This window comes from Leptodactylus fuscus, chromosome 3 (assembly GCF_031893055.1).
Source record: "Leptodactylus fuscus isolate aLepFus1 chromosome 3, aLepFus1.hap2, whole genome shotgun sequence".
Lineage (NCBI taxonomy): Eukaryota > Metazoa > Chordata > Amphibia > Anura > Leptodactylidae > Leptodactylus > Leptodactylus fuscus.
Genome location: NC_134267.1, coordinates 95,581,495 through 95,598,676, shown reverse-complemented (window position 1 = coordinate 95,598,676; position 17,182 = coordinate 95,581,495). Strand labels below are relative to the sequence as shown.

The window sequence follows — 17,182 nt, the reverse complement described above, 5'->3', positions numbered from 1 at the left end:
CTGGGAATTCAAAGAATATATTGGGGTTACGTGCACCCACAATTTTTACTACTGGTATACAGTGCCATTGTCTGACTGGGAATTCAAAGAATATATTGGGAATACAAATACCCTCATTTCTTGCTACTGCCATATAGTGCCAGTTTCTGACTGGTAATTCAAAGAATATATTGGGGTTACGTGCACCCACAATTTTTACTACTGGTATACAGTGCCATTGTCTGACTGGGAATTCAAAGAATATATTGGGGTTATAAATACCCTCATTTCTTGCTACTGCCATATAGTGCCAGTTTCTGACTGGTAATTCAAAGAATATATTGGGGTTACGTGCACCCACAATTTTTACTACTGGTATACAGTGCCATTGTCTGACTGGGAATTCAAAGAATATATTGGGAATACAAATACCCTCATTTCTTGCTACTGCCATATAGTGCCAGTTTCTGACTGGGAATTCAAAGAATATATTGGGGTTACGTGCACCCACAATTTTTACTACTGGTATACAGTGCCATTGTCTGACTGGGAATTCAAAGAATATATTGGGAATACAAATACCCTCATTTCTTGCTACTGCCATATAGTGCCAGTGTCTGACTGGGAATTCAAAGAATATATTGGGGTTACGTGCACCCACAATTTTTACTACTGGTATACAGTGCCATTGTCTGACTGGGAATTCAAAGAATATATTGGGAATACAAATACCCTCATTTCTTGCTACTGCCATATAGTGCCAGTGTCTGACTGGTAATTCAAAGAATATATTGGGGTTACGTGCACCCACAATTTTTACTACTGGTATACAGTGCCAATTTCTAACTAGGAATTCAAAATGCGCAAGGCTCCCGGAAAGGGACGTGGACGAGGCCGTGGGCGAGGTCGGGGGAATGGTTCTGGGGAGCAAGGTAGCAGTGAAGCCACAGGGCGTCCCGTGCCTACTCCTGTGGGGCAGCAAGCATTGCGCCACTCCACAGTGCCAGGGTTGCTTGCCACATTAACTAAACTGCAGGGTACAAACCTTAGTAGGCCCGAGAACCAGGAACAGGTCTTGCAATGGCTGTCAGAGAACGCTTACAGCACATTGTCCAGCAGCCAGTCAGACTCTGCCTCCTCTCCTCCTATTACCCAACAGTCTTGTCTTCCTTCCTCCCAAAATTCCGAAGCTTTACAGAACAATAACCCAAACTGTCCCTGCTCCCCAGAGCTGTTCTCCGCTCCTTTCATTGTCCCTCAACCTGCCTCTCCACGTCACGATTCCACGAACCTAACAGAGGAGCATCTGTGTCCAGATGCTCAAACACTAGAGTCTCCTCCATCTCCGTTCGATTTGGTGGTGGATGACCAGCAACCCACCCTCATCGACGATGATGTGACGCAGTTGCCGTCAGGGCATCCAGTTGACTGGCGCATTGTGCGGGAGGAGGAGATGAGACAGGAGTTGGAAGAGGAAGTGGTGGATGATGAGGACACTGACCCGACCTGGACAGGGGGGATGTCAAGCGGGGAAAGTAGTGTGGATGTTGAGGCAGGTGCAGCACCAAAAAGGGTAGCTAGAGGCAGAGGCAGAGGTCAGCAGCTTAGGCGAAGCCAGGCCACACCCGGAATCTCCCAAGATGTTCCAGTTCGTACCCAGCCCCGAAAAACTCCCACCTCGAGGGCACGTTTCTCGAAGGTGTGGAGTTTTTTCAAGGAATGCGCCGAGGACAGATATAGTGTTGTCTGCACAATTTGCCTCTCGAAATTGATTAGGGGCTCTGAGAAGAGCAACCTGTCCACCACTTCAATGCGCCGTCATTTGGAATCCAAGCACTGGAATCAGTGGCAGGCAGCAACGGCAGGACAAAGGCCGCCTGCCGTTCACGCCACTGCCACTGCCTCTGCCTCTGCCACTGCCACTGCTGACTGTGCTGGCGATGCACTCCAGAGGACGAGCCAGGACACCACTTCATCTGCCTCCGCCACTTTGTTGACTTCTACCTCATCCTCCCCTGGTCCTGTCTTATCTCCTTCTCCTGCACCATCAAAGGCACCATCAGGCGTTTCTTTACAACAACCCACCATCTCTCAGACATTGGAGCGGCGGCAGAAATACACTGCTAACCACCCACACGCGCAAGCCTTGAACGCCAACATCGCTAAACTGCTGGCCCAGGAGATGTTGGCGTTCCGGCTTGTTGAAACTCCCGCCTTCCTGGACCTGATGGCAACTGCGGCACCTCGCTATGCCGTCCCTAGCCGTCACTACTTCTCCCGGTGTGCCGTCCCCGCCTTGCACCAGCACGTGTCACTCAACATCAGGCGGGCCCTTAGTTCCGCGCTTTGCACAAAGGTCCACTTGACCACCGACGCGTGGACAAGTGCATGCGGACAGGGACGCTACATTTCACTGACGGCACACTGGGTGAATGTAGTTGAGGCTGGGACTGCTTCCCAAACTGGCCCGGTGTACCTCGTCTCCCCGCCTAACATTCCTGGCAGGGACACGAGAAGAACACCCCCCTCCTCCTCCTCCTCTACCGCCTCCTCCTCCGCCACCGCCTCCTCCTCCGCCACCGCCTCCTCCTCCGCTGTTAGATTGACCCCAGCTACGAGTTGGAAACGTTGCAGCACTGGCGTTGGTAGACGTCAGCAGGCTGTGCTGAAGCTGATCAGCTTGGGGGACAGACAGCACACTGCCTCCGAGGTGAGGGATGCCCTCCTCGATGAGACGGCAATATGGTTTGAGCCGCTGCACCTGGGCCCAGGCATGGTCGTTTGTGATAACGGCCGGAACCTGGTAGCAGCTCTGGAGCTTGCCGGACTCCAACATGTTCCATGCCTGGCCCACGTCTTCAACCTAGTGGTGCAACGTTTCCTAAAGAGCTACCCCAATGTTCCAGAGCTACTGGTGAAAGTGCGGCGCATGTGCGCCCACTTTCGCAAGTCGACAGTAGCCGCTGCTAGCTTAAAATCTCTCCAGCAACGCCTGCATGTGCCACAACACCGGCTTTTGTGCGACGTCCCCACACGCTGGAACTCAACGTTTCAGATGTTGAATAGAGTGGTTGAGCAGCAGAGACCTTTGATGGAATACCAGCTACAAAACCCTAGGGTGCCACAAAGTCAGCTGCCTCAGTTTCACATCCATGAGTGGCCATGGATGAGAGACCTTTGTGACATCCTACGGGTCTTTGAGGAGTCCACAAGGAGGGTGAGCTCTGAGGATGCGATGGTGAGCCTTACAATCCCGCTCTTGTGTGTTCTGAGAGAATCCCTGATTGACATCAGGGATAACTCAGATCACACAGAGGAGTTAGGGATAGCATCCGATCCGTCACAGCTGGAGAGTAGGTCCACACATCTGTCCGCTTCACTGCGTTTAATGGAGGAGGAGGAGGAGGAGGAGGAGGAAGAAGAGTTGTCCGATGATGTGATGGTGATACAGGAGGCTTCCGGGCAACTTCGAATCGTCCCATTGTTGCAGCGCGGATGGGTAGACATGGAGGATGAGGAGGAAATGGAGATTGAACTTTCCGGTGGGGCCAGAGGAGTCATGCCAACTAACACTGTGGCAGACATGGCTGAGTTCATGTTGGGGTGCTTTACAACCGACAAGCGTATTGTCAAAATCATGGAGGACAACCAGTACTGGATCTTTGCTATCCTTGACCCCCGGTATAAAAACAACATCTCGTCTTTTATTCCGGTAGAGGGGAGGGCCAATCGCATCAATGCTTGCCACAGGCAATTGGTGCAGAATATGATGGAGATGTTTCCAGCATGTGACAGTGGCGGCAGGGAGGGCAGTTCCTCCAGTAGGCAACCAAGTTCTCACCGGTCCACACAAACGAGGGGCACACTGTCTAAGGTCTGGGACACCTTGATGGCACCCCCTCGCCAAAGTGCCGCCACGGAGGGTCCTAGTGTCACCAGGCGTGAGAAGTATAGGCGCATGTTGCGGGAATACCTTTCCGACCACAGCCCTGTCCTCTCCGACCCCTCTGCGCCCTACACGTATTGGGTGTCGAAGTTGGACCTGTGGCTTGAACTTGCCCTATATGCCTTGGAGGTGCTGTCCTGTCCTGCCGCCAGCGTCCTATCTGAGAGGGTGTTCAGTGCAGCCGGTGGCATCATCACTGACAAGCGCACCCGTCTGTCAGCTGAGAGTGCCGACCGGCTCACTTTGATAAAAATGAACCACCACTGGATAGAGCCTTCATTTTTGTGCCCACCTGTGTAAAGCACCCCAACATGAAACTCCATGTCTGTACTCAACCTCTCCAATTCCTCCGCATCCTCATACTCATCCACCATAAGCGTTGCACAATTCTGCTAATACTAGGCTCCCTCCAACATGATTTCCCCCAACTCTGCTGGTTAGAGGCTCCCTCCACCCTGATTTCCACCAACTCTGCTGGTTAGAGGCTCCCTCCACCCTGCTTTCCCACAACTCTGCTGGTTAGAGGCTCCTTCCACCATGAATTTGCCCAAACTGGGCTGTTTAGAGGCTCCCTCCACCATGAATTGGTCCAAACTGGGCTGGTTAGAGGCTCCCTCCACCATTAATTGGTCCAAACTGGGCTGGTTAGAGGCTCCCTCCACCATGAATTTGCCCAAACTGGGCTGTTTAGAGGCTCCCTCCACCATGAATTTGCCCAAACTGGGCTGTTTAGAGGCTCCCTCCACCATGAATTGGTCCAAACTGGGTTTTTTAGAGGCTCCCTCCACCATGAATTGGTCCAAACTGGGGTGGTTAGAGGCTCCCTCCACCATTAATTGGTCCAAACTGGGCTGGTTAGAGGCTCCCTCCACCATTAATTGGTCCAAACTGGGCTGGTTAGAGGCTCCCTCCACCATTAATTGGTCCAAACTGGGCTGGTTAGAGGCTCCCTCCACCATTAATTGGTCCAAACTGGGCTGGTTAGAGGCTCCCTCCACCATGAATTTGCCCAAACTGGGCTGTTTAGAGGCTCCCTCCACCATGAATTTGCCCAAACTGGGCTGGTTAGAGGCTCCCTCCACCATGAATTGGTCCAAACTGGGGTTTTTAGAGGCTCCCTCCACCATGAATTGGTCCAAACTTGGCTGTTTAGAGGCTCCCTCCACCATGAATTGGTCCAAACTGGGGTGGTTAGAGGCTCCCTCCACCATTAATTGGTCCAAACTGGGCTGGTTAGAGGCTCCCTCCACCATTAATTGGTCCAAACTGGGCTGGTTAGAGGCTCCCTCCACCATGAATTTGCCCAAACTGGGCTGTTTAGAGGCTCCCTCCACCATGAATTTGCCCAAACTGGGCTGGTTAGAGGCTCCCTCCACCATGAATTGGTCCAAACTGGGGTTTTTAGAGGCTCCCTCCACCATGAATTGGTCCAAACTGGGGTGGTTAGAGGCTCCCTCCACCATTAATTGGTCCAAACTGGGCTGGTTAGAGGCTCCCTCCACCATTAATTGGTCCAAACTGGGCTGGTTAGAGGCTCCCTCCACCATGAATTTGCCCAAACTGGGCTGTTTAGAGGCTCCCTCCACCATGAATTTGCCCAAACTGGGCTGGTTAGAGGCTCCCTCCACCATGAATTGGTCCAAACTGGGGTTTTTAGAGGCTCCCTCCACCATGAATTGGTCCAAACTGGGGTTTTTAGAGGCTCCCTCCACCATGAATTGGTCCAAACTGGGGTGGTTAGAGGCTCCCTCCACCATTAATTGGTCCAAACTGGGCTGGTTAGAGGCTCCCTCCACCATTAATTGGTCCAAACTGGGCTGGTTAGAGGCTCCCTCCACCATTAATTGGTCCAAACTGGGCTGGTTAGAGGCTCCCTCCACCATGAATTTGCCCAAACTGGGCAGTTTAGAGGCTCCCTCCACCATGAATTTGCCCAAACTGGGCTGGTTAGAGGCTCCCTCCACCATGAATTGGTCCAAACTGGGGTTTTTAGAGGCTCCCTCCACCATGAATTGGTCCAAACTTGGCTGTTTAGAGGCTCCCTCCACCATGAATTGGTCCAAACTGGGGTGGTTAGAGGCTCCCTCCACCATTAATTGGTCCAAACTGGGCTGGTTAGAGGCTCCCTCCACCATTAATTGGTCCAAACTGGGCTGTTTAGAGGCTCCCTCCACCATGAATTTGCCCAAACTGGGCTGTTTAGAGGCTCCCTCCACCATGAATTTGCCCAAACTGGGCTGGTTAGAGGCTCCCTCCACCATGAATTGGTCCAAACTGGGGTTTTTAGAGGCTCCCTCCACCATGAATTGGTCCAAACTGGGGTGGTTAGAGGCTCCCTCCACCATTAATTGGTCCAAACTGGGCTGGTTAGAGGCTCCCTCCACCATTAATTGGTCCAAACTGGGCTGGTTAGAGGCTCCCTCCACCATGAATTTGCCCAAACTGGGCTGTTTAGAGGCTCCCTCCACCATGAATTTGCCCAAACTGGGCTGGTTAGAGGCGCCCTCCACCATGAATTGGTCCAAACTGGGGTTTTTAGAGGCTCCCTCCACCATGAATTGGTCCAAACTGGGGTTTTTAGAGGCTCCCTCCACCATGAATTGGTCCAAACTGGGGTGGTTAGAGGCTCCCTCCACCATTAATTGGTCCAAACTGGGCTGGTTAGAGGCTCCCTCCACCATTAATTGGTCCAAACTGGGCTGGTTAGAGGCTCCCTCCACCATGAATTTGCCCAAACTGGGCTGTTTAGAGGCTCCCTCCACCATGAATTTGCCCAAACTGGGCTGGTTAGAGGCTCCCTCCACCATGAATTGGTCCAAACTGGGGTTTTTAGAGGCTCCCTCCACCATGAATTGGTCCAAACTGGGGTTTTTAGAGGCTCCCTCCACCATGAATTGGTCCAAACTGGGGTGGTTAGAGGCTCCCTCCACCATTAATTGGTCCAAACTGGGCTGGTTAGAGGCTCCCTCCACCATTAATTGGTCCAAACTGGGCTGGTTAGAGGCTCCCTCCACCATGAATTTGCCCAAACTGGGCTGTTTAGAGGCTCCCTCCACCATGAATTTGCCCAAACTGGGCTGGTTAGAGGCTCCCTCCACCATGAATTGGTCCAAACTGGGGTTTTTAGAGGCTCCCTCCACCATGAATTGGTCCAAACTGGGGTGGTTAGAGGCTCCCTCCACCATTAATTGGTCCAAACTGGGCTGGTTAGAGGCTCCCTCCACCATGAATTGGTCCAAACTGGGGTTTTTAGAGGCTCCCTCCACCATGAATTGGTCCAAACTTGGCTGTTTAGAGGCTCCCTCCACCATTAATTGGTCCAAACTGGGCTGGTTAGAGGCTCCCTCCACCATGAATTGGTCCAAACTGGGTTTTTTAGAGGCTCCCTCCACCATGAATTTGCCCAAACTGGGCTGTTTAGAGGCTCCCTCCACCATGAATTGGTCCAAACTGGGTTTTTTAGAGGCTCCCTCCACCATGAATTGGTCCAAACTTGGCTGTTTAGAGGCTCCCTCCACCATTAATTGGTCCAAACTGGGCTGGTTAGAGGCTCCCTCCACCATGAATTGGTCCAAACTGGGTTTTTTAGAGGCTCCCTCCACCATGAATTTGCCCAAACTGGGCTGTTTAGAGGCTCCCTCCACCATGAATTGGTCCAAACTGGGTTTTTTAGAGGCTCCCTCCACCATGAATTGGTCCAAACTGGGCTGGTTAGAGGCTCCCTCCACCATGAATTGGTCCAAACTGGGGTGGTTAGAGGCTCCCTCCACCATTAATTGGTCCAAACTGGGCTGGTTAGAGGCTCCCTCCACCATTAATTGGTCCAAACTGGGCTGGTTAGAGGCTCCCTCCACCATGAATTGGTCCAAACTGGGTTTTTTAGAGGCTCCCTCCACCATGAATTTGCCCAAACTGGGCTGGTTAGAGGCTCCCTCCACCATGAATTGGTCCAAACTGGGGTTTTTAGAGGCTCCCTCCACCATGAATTTGCCCAAACTCTGCTGGTTAGAGGCTCAATCCACCCTGATTTTCAAAACAAATGTTGGTGCCAACCTCAACTTACTACAAGGGCCAAATTCACTGCTGGTGACAAGCTCTCCTCACTGCAAGTGCCAAATACACATGTTTCAAGGTGTTTTCCTACTGTCAGAGAGGTGGTATTGAGTGTGTAAAGTGTGTAGTTGTTAGGCTGTGATGTTGGGGTAATAGAGGGTCTTTGGTGTGTTAGATGCCCCCAGACATGCTTCCCCTGCTGTCCCAGTGTCATTCCAGAGGTGTTGGCATCATTTCCTGGGGTGTCATAGTGGACTTGGTGACCCTCCAGACACGGATTTGGGTTTCCCCCTTAACGAGTATCTGTTCCCCATAGACTATAATGGGGTTCGAAACCCGTTCGAACACACGAACATTGAGCGGCTGTTCGAATCGAATTTCGAACCTCGAACATTTTAGTGTTCGCTCATCTCTAATTAGTATCAGGTACACAGGTACATACTGGTGTTACTCTACTTAATATCAGGCATTTGGGGTGATTACTTTTGTTTTAGTAACTGCATGTGCCTCATATTAATAGCAGTTAACGCTATCATGTCCCTCACAATAACCCCTGTGTGCCTCACCATAAGAGTTACTGATATGTGAGACATATGGGGGTAATAATAATGAAGATACTTTATTATTACCTCCATGTCTCTCACATATCAGTAACTCTTATGTGAGGTACACAAGGGTTAATGTGAGGGACATGATGGGGTTAACTGCTATTAATATGAGGCACATGGAGTTACTAAATTGTAATGTACATGACCAGATTTTTTATCCACAATTGTCCTGGTATAGCGGTCAGCGGTGACGTGACAGTATTTAGTCCTGTAGAGGCCACTATGGGACATAATACTGTGTGCAGGGGCCACTATGGGGCATAATACTGTGTACAGGGACCACTATGGGGCATAATACTGTGTGCAGGGGTCATTATGGGGCATAATACTGTGTGCAGGGGCCACTATTGGGTATAATACGGTGTGCAGGGGCCTCTAAGGGACATAATACTGTGTGCAGGGGCCTCTAAGGGACATAATACTGTGTGCAGGGGCCACTATTGGTCATAATAGAGTGCGCAGGAATGCGTAGGAGGGACTCGGTCGAGATCTTCGGTGTCGGGGGGGCCCCATGTCAAAAGTTCGCCACGGGGCCCCGCCATTCCTAGTTACGCCACTGAGCCCTGCAATATTTGACTACTCGAATCGAATATCGAATCCTATTATACTCTATGGGGGAAAAATGCTCGTTTCAAGGGTAGGCAACATTCGATCAAATAGAACTTACTAAGTCCACGAGTGAGGGTCGGGCTGGATTCTCTGAGAAGTCTTCTCCGTGCAGCATCCCCGCGGCGTCTTCCGGCTCTGAATTCACTCTGCCAGACATCGGGCCTGGGCAGAGCCGACTGCGCATGCCTGCACTACAAGAAAATGTCCGCTTACAGTCAAAGCGGCCATTTTCTTGTAGCGCAAGCATGCGCAGTCGGCTCTGCCCAGGCCCGATGCCTGGCAGAGTGAATTCAGAGCCAGAAGACGCCGCGGGGACGCTGCGCGGAGAAGACTTCTAAAGGTAGGAGAATTCGAAGTATTTCGAATACCGTAGTATTCGATCGAATACCTACTCGATCGAATACTACTTGCTCATCTCTACTGGTTAGTTCTGTTGTTAAAGGGGTCGTTCAGTTTCAGCAAATATTGCTTGTAAAATGAAAATTCATACTATTTTCTGATATACTTTCTTTCAAAATTCATAGATCAATGTATAATATTGGGACATGCACGCCATGTCTTTTTTTCTAAAATGTTGGTGTTTATGTTGTCAAACATATGAGGGCTTATTCTTTGTTCAATGCTGCAAGGAACACCTTAGCAGCCACTATGGCACATAATATTGTTGAGTCACTGTAGGACATTATAGTTTGTCGAGAGCCCACTATGGGAGATTATACAGTGTGGAGGCCACTTTGGAGCATCATACTATATGAAGGGGCCACTGTGGGACATTACAGTTGGTGTAAATGGGGCCTTGTACTGTGTGGGAGCCAGTAAATAGGGCGCTATTCTGGGTGGAGGTGGGGGGTTCCAAGTCCAAAGTTTGGTATGTATCCTAGTCCTTTCTAGTTATGCCTATATATGTGAGTGTGTGTATCTGTGGGGGGCCCACTCAGTTTCTGCATTGAGAATTTACATTAATACAGATGAAAGGTTTGATTGCACTAACAGTATTGGCCCCTGTTCACATGGTAGAATATCATGCAATTTTGCAGTGAATTTCACTCCCAAATCAGCGGCAGGTTCTTCCCTCATACTGCCTCCCACTGAAAACAATTGGAGCAGGATGCTGGGGAAAAAAGGCATCCTGCTCAATCTTGTCGCAGATTCTGAAGTACATTCGGAGACCGAGACTTAAGACTCCCCACTGTATAGATCCATTCATTTGGGCTTAAACAGCAATGGAAAGCTGCAACGGAATGCTAATGTTCTGCATGAGTTGGGTGGGGGAAGGGGGAAATAAAGAGGAGTCCAAGGCAAATGTCCGCCTCAATTCTTTCTTTACTTTCCAACGTCTGAACAGGTTCTATCTACTTGCATTAGGCTTAGGCTCCACATTGTAGAAACGCAGCTTGAAGCCAGGACTGGGTCTGAATATATTTAGTTGTGCCCTTTTATAAAGACTATGCCCTTGAAAAGTCCACTCCCACTTTTGTTGTGATCTGCCATGTACAAATCACCCTGTGCAAGGCTCTTCCAGGCTCTTGACATTATTACAAATGTATAGGAGGTGGGCTGTGCTGGGAACTCAATCACTCACTGTTAGGGTGAATTCACATGGAGTAAACTGGCGTGCAATCTGGCACGTATACGCGTGTCAGAGTTTGCGCGCTCAAAAAAGATCCCATTGATTTCAATGGGGGTTACGATTGTATACGGCGCATAATTTTGCGTAACCCCCATTGAAATGGGATCTTTTTTGAGCGTGCAAACTCTGACACGCATATACGTGCCAGATTGCGCGCCAGTTTACTCCATGTGAATTCAGCCTTACACTGTCTATCTTTAAAGCCAGATTCAGAAGTGGCTGCTTCTCATCCCCATCTGCTCCGCCAGCCAGTTGTAAGTTACAGATGACGGAACAGGTGGTGATCTGAAGCATCCACTACTGTGTTCTGCTTCTCCAAGAGGTTCACAGTGAATGTGAGTGACCCGGCACAGACCACCACTCAGGGGTGAACCTGTCCCTTTCGCCGCCCGAGGCGAATGACAGAAAGTTGCCCCCCCCCCCGGAGGAGGGGGCGGAGTGAAGTAAAGGGGTGGGGCAACGTAAAGGGGGAGGGGCTTAGCGGCGTTCGCAGGCAGGGAGAGGACCTACTCTCTGCCTGAGCGTGAGGGGAGGCTGCTGGAGCAGCGCTGCTCCAGCGACCTCCCCAATCCACCGCTCGGTGCTAAGCCAGTCCAGGACAGCTTGTCCTGGACTGGCTTAGGTAATCAAAAATGCCGCCCTCCCTGGGGTCCTGACATAGCGCCGCCTGAAGCGGTCGCTTCAGGTCGCCTCATGGGAGGTGCGGCACTGCCACCACTGAACTAACTGGCTATAGAAGCAGTGGGGAATGGGAGGTGGAAACGGCTGCTTCTTCTAGTTCTGCAAATAACTGCAGCCAGGAAAAGTGGAGGCCTCTCACCTTACAACAGATGTAGCCCTGCATACATTGCAGGAACTTTGGGGGGTTTGATTCATTAAACAAAGTCAACCATGTTTGTAATAGACAACAAAGGACCAACACTGGATCAAGGATGATGAACCAGTGTTGAAGGAACCCATGCTCAACAGGTGGGGAGATCAACGACTTTATTATAAGCTTTAAACCTTGCTGCTCTACCACAGAGAAGGGAGCCTCTGCCAATTGTTCCCAAAGCTTATGTAAAGTTGTGTTTTTCACAACTCTCAAAGGTGAGCCTATATACTTTCATCTGTATATCACTATTGTCTCCAACAATACTACCCTACGGGCCGCTCTGTGTTTCTCCTGCTTTTGTTTTTGAGATGTATGTAATAGAAGGTCTGGGAGCACAAGTATCTCAAGTTATGGGAGGGGAATAATTTTAATTTCCATTTCAGGCAATAGAAAAGCTAGAATTGGACCTCTCTATTACCACATTGTAAATCTCCAAAAAAACATGACATTCTGGGCCTATTGTGCTGAAAATAAAGTGATTCCATTATCTAGTCAACACAATTCCTCCATGGAGTCAAAGAATGAAGGTCTATATAGTAGACCATGAAAGTATACTACCAGTGGCCTAACTAAAGTCTTGGGCTGGTGCCATCTTCTGCCCCCTACCTCATCCCTACAGTAAATTCTTGATAGTGATGGTTATAGGTGCTAAGAAGTTTAATCAACCTTAGCATGGTTAGGGTAATCTGTGGGTCTCCTTGGCTTATGGGCCAGATCGAAGCTGCAATCTCAATACTGATGCCAGTGCTTATCGGCCCCCTGAGTCTCCTAGACCTCAGTGTTGACTGCACCCTCTACACCCCCTCAAGTTACGCCCCTGCATACTACATTCTAGCAGCAGGGACTTTGGTGTAGCTACAAAAAAAAGCTAAATATCCAAGGGAAGCATTCCAAGCAGTTACCAGATTGTGTAAAAAGAAGCAATACTCTCATGGTTTTCAATACCATTGCTATGCTGATGACACACAAAAACATCTCTCTTGACCAGATATTACCTCTCTGTTGGCCAGAGTTGCAGATTGTTTAGCGGCTGTTGCCCCCTTTCTCTCCTCCTGCTTTCTCAAACTCAACATGAAGAAAACAGATTTCATCTTCACCCCACCTCATACGGCCTCTCTACTTGACCTATCAAAGGTAATGGAACCACGCTTACCCCTGTCTCACAGGTCTGTCGCCTTGGGATAACCCTGGATTCTGACCTATCCTTCAAGTCGCACATTTAAACCCTCAACACCTCCTGCTGCCTCCAACTCAAGAAGATTCAACGAATCCGCTCTTTCCTCACCACTGAAACTGCAAAGATGCTATCCATGCCCTCATAATATCCTGCTTAGATTACTGTAACACACTTCTCCATGGCCTTCCTGCGAATACTCTTTCCCCCTTCCAGTTCACCTTAAACTGTGCTGTTTGCTTAATACACCTCTCCTCCCATTCTTCTTTGGCCGTTCCCGACTGCCAATCCCTTCACTGGCTACCGGATGCCCAGCGAATAGAGTTCAAGGTACTAATGCTAACATACAAAGCCATCCACAACCTGTCCCCTCCATAGATCTTTGACCCAATCTCCCAGTACCTGCTCAAATGTAACCTCAGATCCTCCAATAGTATAGAGGGATGCAGTTGGAGACTTTCGTGTGAACGTAGGTCCCAACCCACAATATCTTATAAGAAGTGAACGTCACACTTGAGTTGTGCTGTGAAATTTTCTTTGTTTATTCGTATATACAAAAAAATGTTTTTTGGTATGAAGATACCGTCATCAGACTCTGGATGAAAGTTGCAAATAATGCGAAAAGGCATACATCAGAAATTGTGGTGAGTATCAGCTTGAGCCTTGTTCCAGTAGGAGGACTTTGGAGGATCTGAGAAGTGAACGTCACACTTGAGTTGTGCTGTGAAATTTTCTTTGTTTATTCGTATATACAAAAAACGTTTTTTGGTATGATGACGGTATCTTCATACCGAAAAACATTTTTTGTATATACGAATAAACAAAGAAAATTTCACAGCACAACTCAAGTGTGACGTTCACTTCTCAGATCCTCCAAAGTCCTCCTACTTCACTCTGCTCTTATCCGCTCTTCCCACAACCGTCTCCAAAATTTCTCTCGTGCATCCCCCATACTCTGGAACTCCTTACTAAGATGCATAAGACTGACCCCCACAATCGCAGGCTTCAAGAAGGCCCTGAATACTCACCTCTTCAGGAAGGCCTATAACCTCCAATAACACTACTGTCACCACATTACCACCTGAACGGTCTCCCCTCACCTTCTTTCTCTATCTCTCTTCCCTCATAGTACTTTAGCCCTTATGGGCAGGGCCCTCTATCCCACTGTGCCAGTCAGTCACTGTTAATATTATATTTGTTTGTATATTTTGTGTACTGTATGTAAACTTCCAAATGTAAAGCACCATAGAATTAATGATGCCATATAAACAAACAAATAAATAAATAAACAATAATACTCACCTCATTATTCTCCCACCACTCTGGTTCTGATGCTTAACAGGTCCTCACTGGCCTCTATTTCCTGTCTGGACCCACAGGAAATCCCAGCTCAGTCGATCACTTTCAGCAGAGTGGTCCAGTGAGAACTGGAATTGGTAAGGTGTATGTTGCTTCTCTTTGAGGTGTATGTTTTTTTTAACTGATTCTGAGCCCTCTGAGAAAAATGTTTTCAAGCTGGACAACTTTTTATATAGCCTACTGCCACTAACCCATACAGAAGTACATAATAAAAATGTAAGGTGTATAAAATTGTATAAAATATTCATTGATAAGATATGCAAGATATTTTTCAAACAATGTCAGAAGATCACATAGCCAGAGCATAATAAATGTCATTCTGTGCATTTCTAAAGAAAAATACAGTTTGTACCAAAGACTACAAAGGATAAAGAGAAAACAAAGGAATATATTGTTTTCTACAATACATTCTTGAAACTCTTCACATTCTCAAGACTGATGCCAAGATTTTCCATTAATAGGCAATTGAATATTCTAAACAATGCCCTAGATTTGCCAAATGTTCTGAGAATTCACTTTCAAAATGATCCTTTATTCCTTTTCTCTAAGACATCAGGCCTTGAGTGTTTAAGTGGCTTTGATAGATAAACAAGTTGTACTCCAATCTACACCTCTGAAAAGTTTCTATTAGATTATAATGTTTTAACCCCTAATAATAGAAAACATAAAACCAAAAAAAAAATAAAAATGTGTGTATAATTTCTTTCATATTATTAATTTATTATTTTATTTAATAAACCAGCTCTAAAGAATAGGGGCAGCTTCATAATTCATAATTAATTCCCTTTTGCAGTACATTTTTTTTTAATGCATTATAGCCAAAGATGCATGAAATGTTATTCCGAAAATTGTTATTGATTGACCAGTTAACATCTGGAGCATTTTAATGGTATTTTCTCCACGAAAAACACTGTTAAAAATACAAAAACCATTAAATAAAAAGTGTGTGTGTCACCTGCCTCAGGGAAATCTGTCACTAGCGACAATAAACCAACACCATAATGTTATAGGTACATAGTTATATAGTAGATGAGGTTGAATGAAAACACACATCCATCAAGTTTATAACCCTACAGTTGATCCAGAGGAAGGCAAAAAAAAAAAAAAAAACATATAAGGCTGAAGTCAACTACCCCATGTCAGGATAAAAATTCCTTCCTGACTCCAGATCTAGCAAATTATTTATATAGCTGAAGAATAATTTTGGATTATTTTTACTTTCCTTGGTAATTATTCTCTATACCTTGATCTTTACCGTCTTTATTTGTGTTTTATACAACTTATTTTTCTCTACATAATTTTTTTTAATATCACGTCACTACCTTTAAACACTTTCTTTTTGTCCCTCATTCGTGCCTTACCAATTTTGCTAGCGGCTTTAGTTTTTATGATTTTTAACATGTTTATTCCCATAAAGTATATGTTTTTCACTCTCTATTCAGGATGTTTTTGAAAATGTACCATTTACTTTGTATTCCCTACACTTTGAGGACATTGCCCCAGTTTATTCTGCTAAGCTCCTCTCTAAGCTGGTGAAAATTGGCCTTCCTGAAGTTTAGTGTTTTTGTACCCCCTCTACTTAACATCTTATTAAAGTGAAACAATATCTTGTTGTATTCACCATTACCTAGATGACCCCTGGCCTCTACTTTTGATTATCTGTCATGTTTGTCAAAATTAGATCTAAAAATTTGTGATAGGTAATTGCCTTTTATTCCTGTCAAAAACCTGTTCCCTTTGTTGGACCTGCAGGTTTCTACCTCCCAGTTGATATCTGGGTAGCTGAAATCCCCCATAATAATAATTTTATTATGTTTTGTGGCCTCCTCTATTTGTTTTATTAATTTATTTTCAGCTTCTTCCATTATATTTGCGGATTTGTCGCAAACTCCTATCAGTATTTTTTTATTCTTTATTCCTCCCCTAATTTCCACCCATAAAGACTCCACATATTCATTTTCCTCTCAGATGTTATCATGGAGGATCGACTTAAGGCAGGATTTTATTTCCTATTAGTACGCTCTTTTCCAAACAGACTGTCCCCCTATATATTTACAGCTCAGTCATAGCTAGAGTCCAGTCATGTCTCACTTATTCCCACTATGTCATATTCCTCTTCCAACATTACTTCTTCACTTCTAGTTCCTCCACCTTGTTAGTGAGACTTCTGGTGTTAGCATACAAGCATTCTATGTATTTATTCTTATCTCTACTCTTCCTCTGTCAACTGACTGTTCTTATGCACAGTTGTAGGGCTTGGTCACACCTCCTTAAAAATGGATGCACAGACCACTAAAAGAGCAGACACCAGCCCTTCCTGACAGTGTAAGGGAAACTTGGGGGGGGGGGCACATGACAATGAGGGGGCAGCTAGGAGGGTGTGGGATATCAATCTATGAGGGGAAAATGAAAATGTGGGGGCTATTGAGGAGCATTAGAATTTGTGCAGGGCAGGTATTTCTAGGTGGTGGTGATGGTGGGCCCACTTATGAAACGCTTGCACATGGGCCACCAATGTGTTAAAACGGCCCTGCATAGATGGCTACAGTGGGATTATGTGAGTAATTGTAATCAAAAAATTAAAACATACACCTATTGTTTAAGGTGATTACCAAATGATTAATACTAATTCTGGATAATGTTATTAGACATAGATTTTGCATTATTTAGAAGTTTCTCTATTTGCTTATTATATCTTGAGTTTGTATTCCTCTCTGAACTGATGGGTGAAATTTAGCTGCCATACAGGACATATAGAGAGAACTACAGACACAGTATGTACTAATGTAAGGAAAGTACTTTGGTTGACAGCAGACAGTTTATTTTCAGCTCCAATATCAAAAAAATGCATCATTTTAAAGTCACTGTGTAGTGGATACGCACACTGCGGTAAAGTGCACGCGTCGGACATGCTGTGATTTCCAAAGCCAGTGAGGTTTCGGAAATCGCA

At 46.9% G+C, this 17,182-nt stretch overlaps 1 protein-coding gene across 8 annotated transcripts in view; it reads right to left on the bottom strand.

Moving 5' to 3' along the window:
- Positions 1-17,182, bottom strand: part of LAMA2 (laminin subunit alpha 2) — a 593,715-nt gene that overhangs the window by 464,893 nt on the left and 111,640 nt on the right. The window lies entirely within an intron of this gene.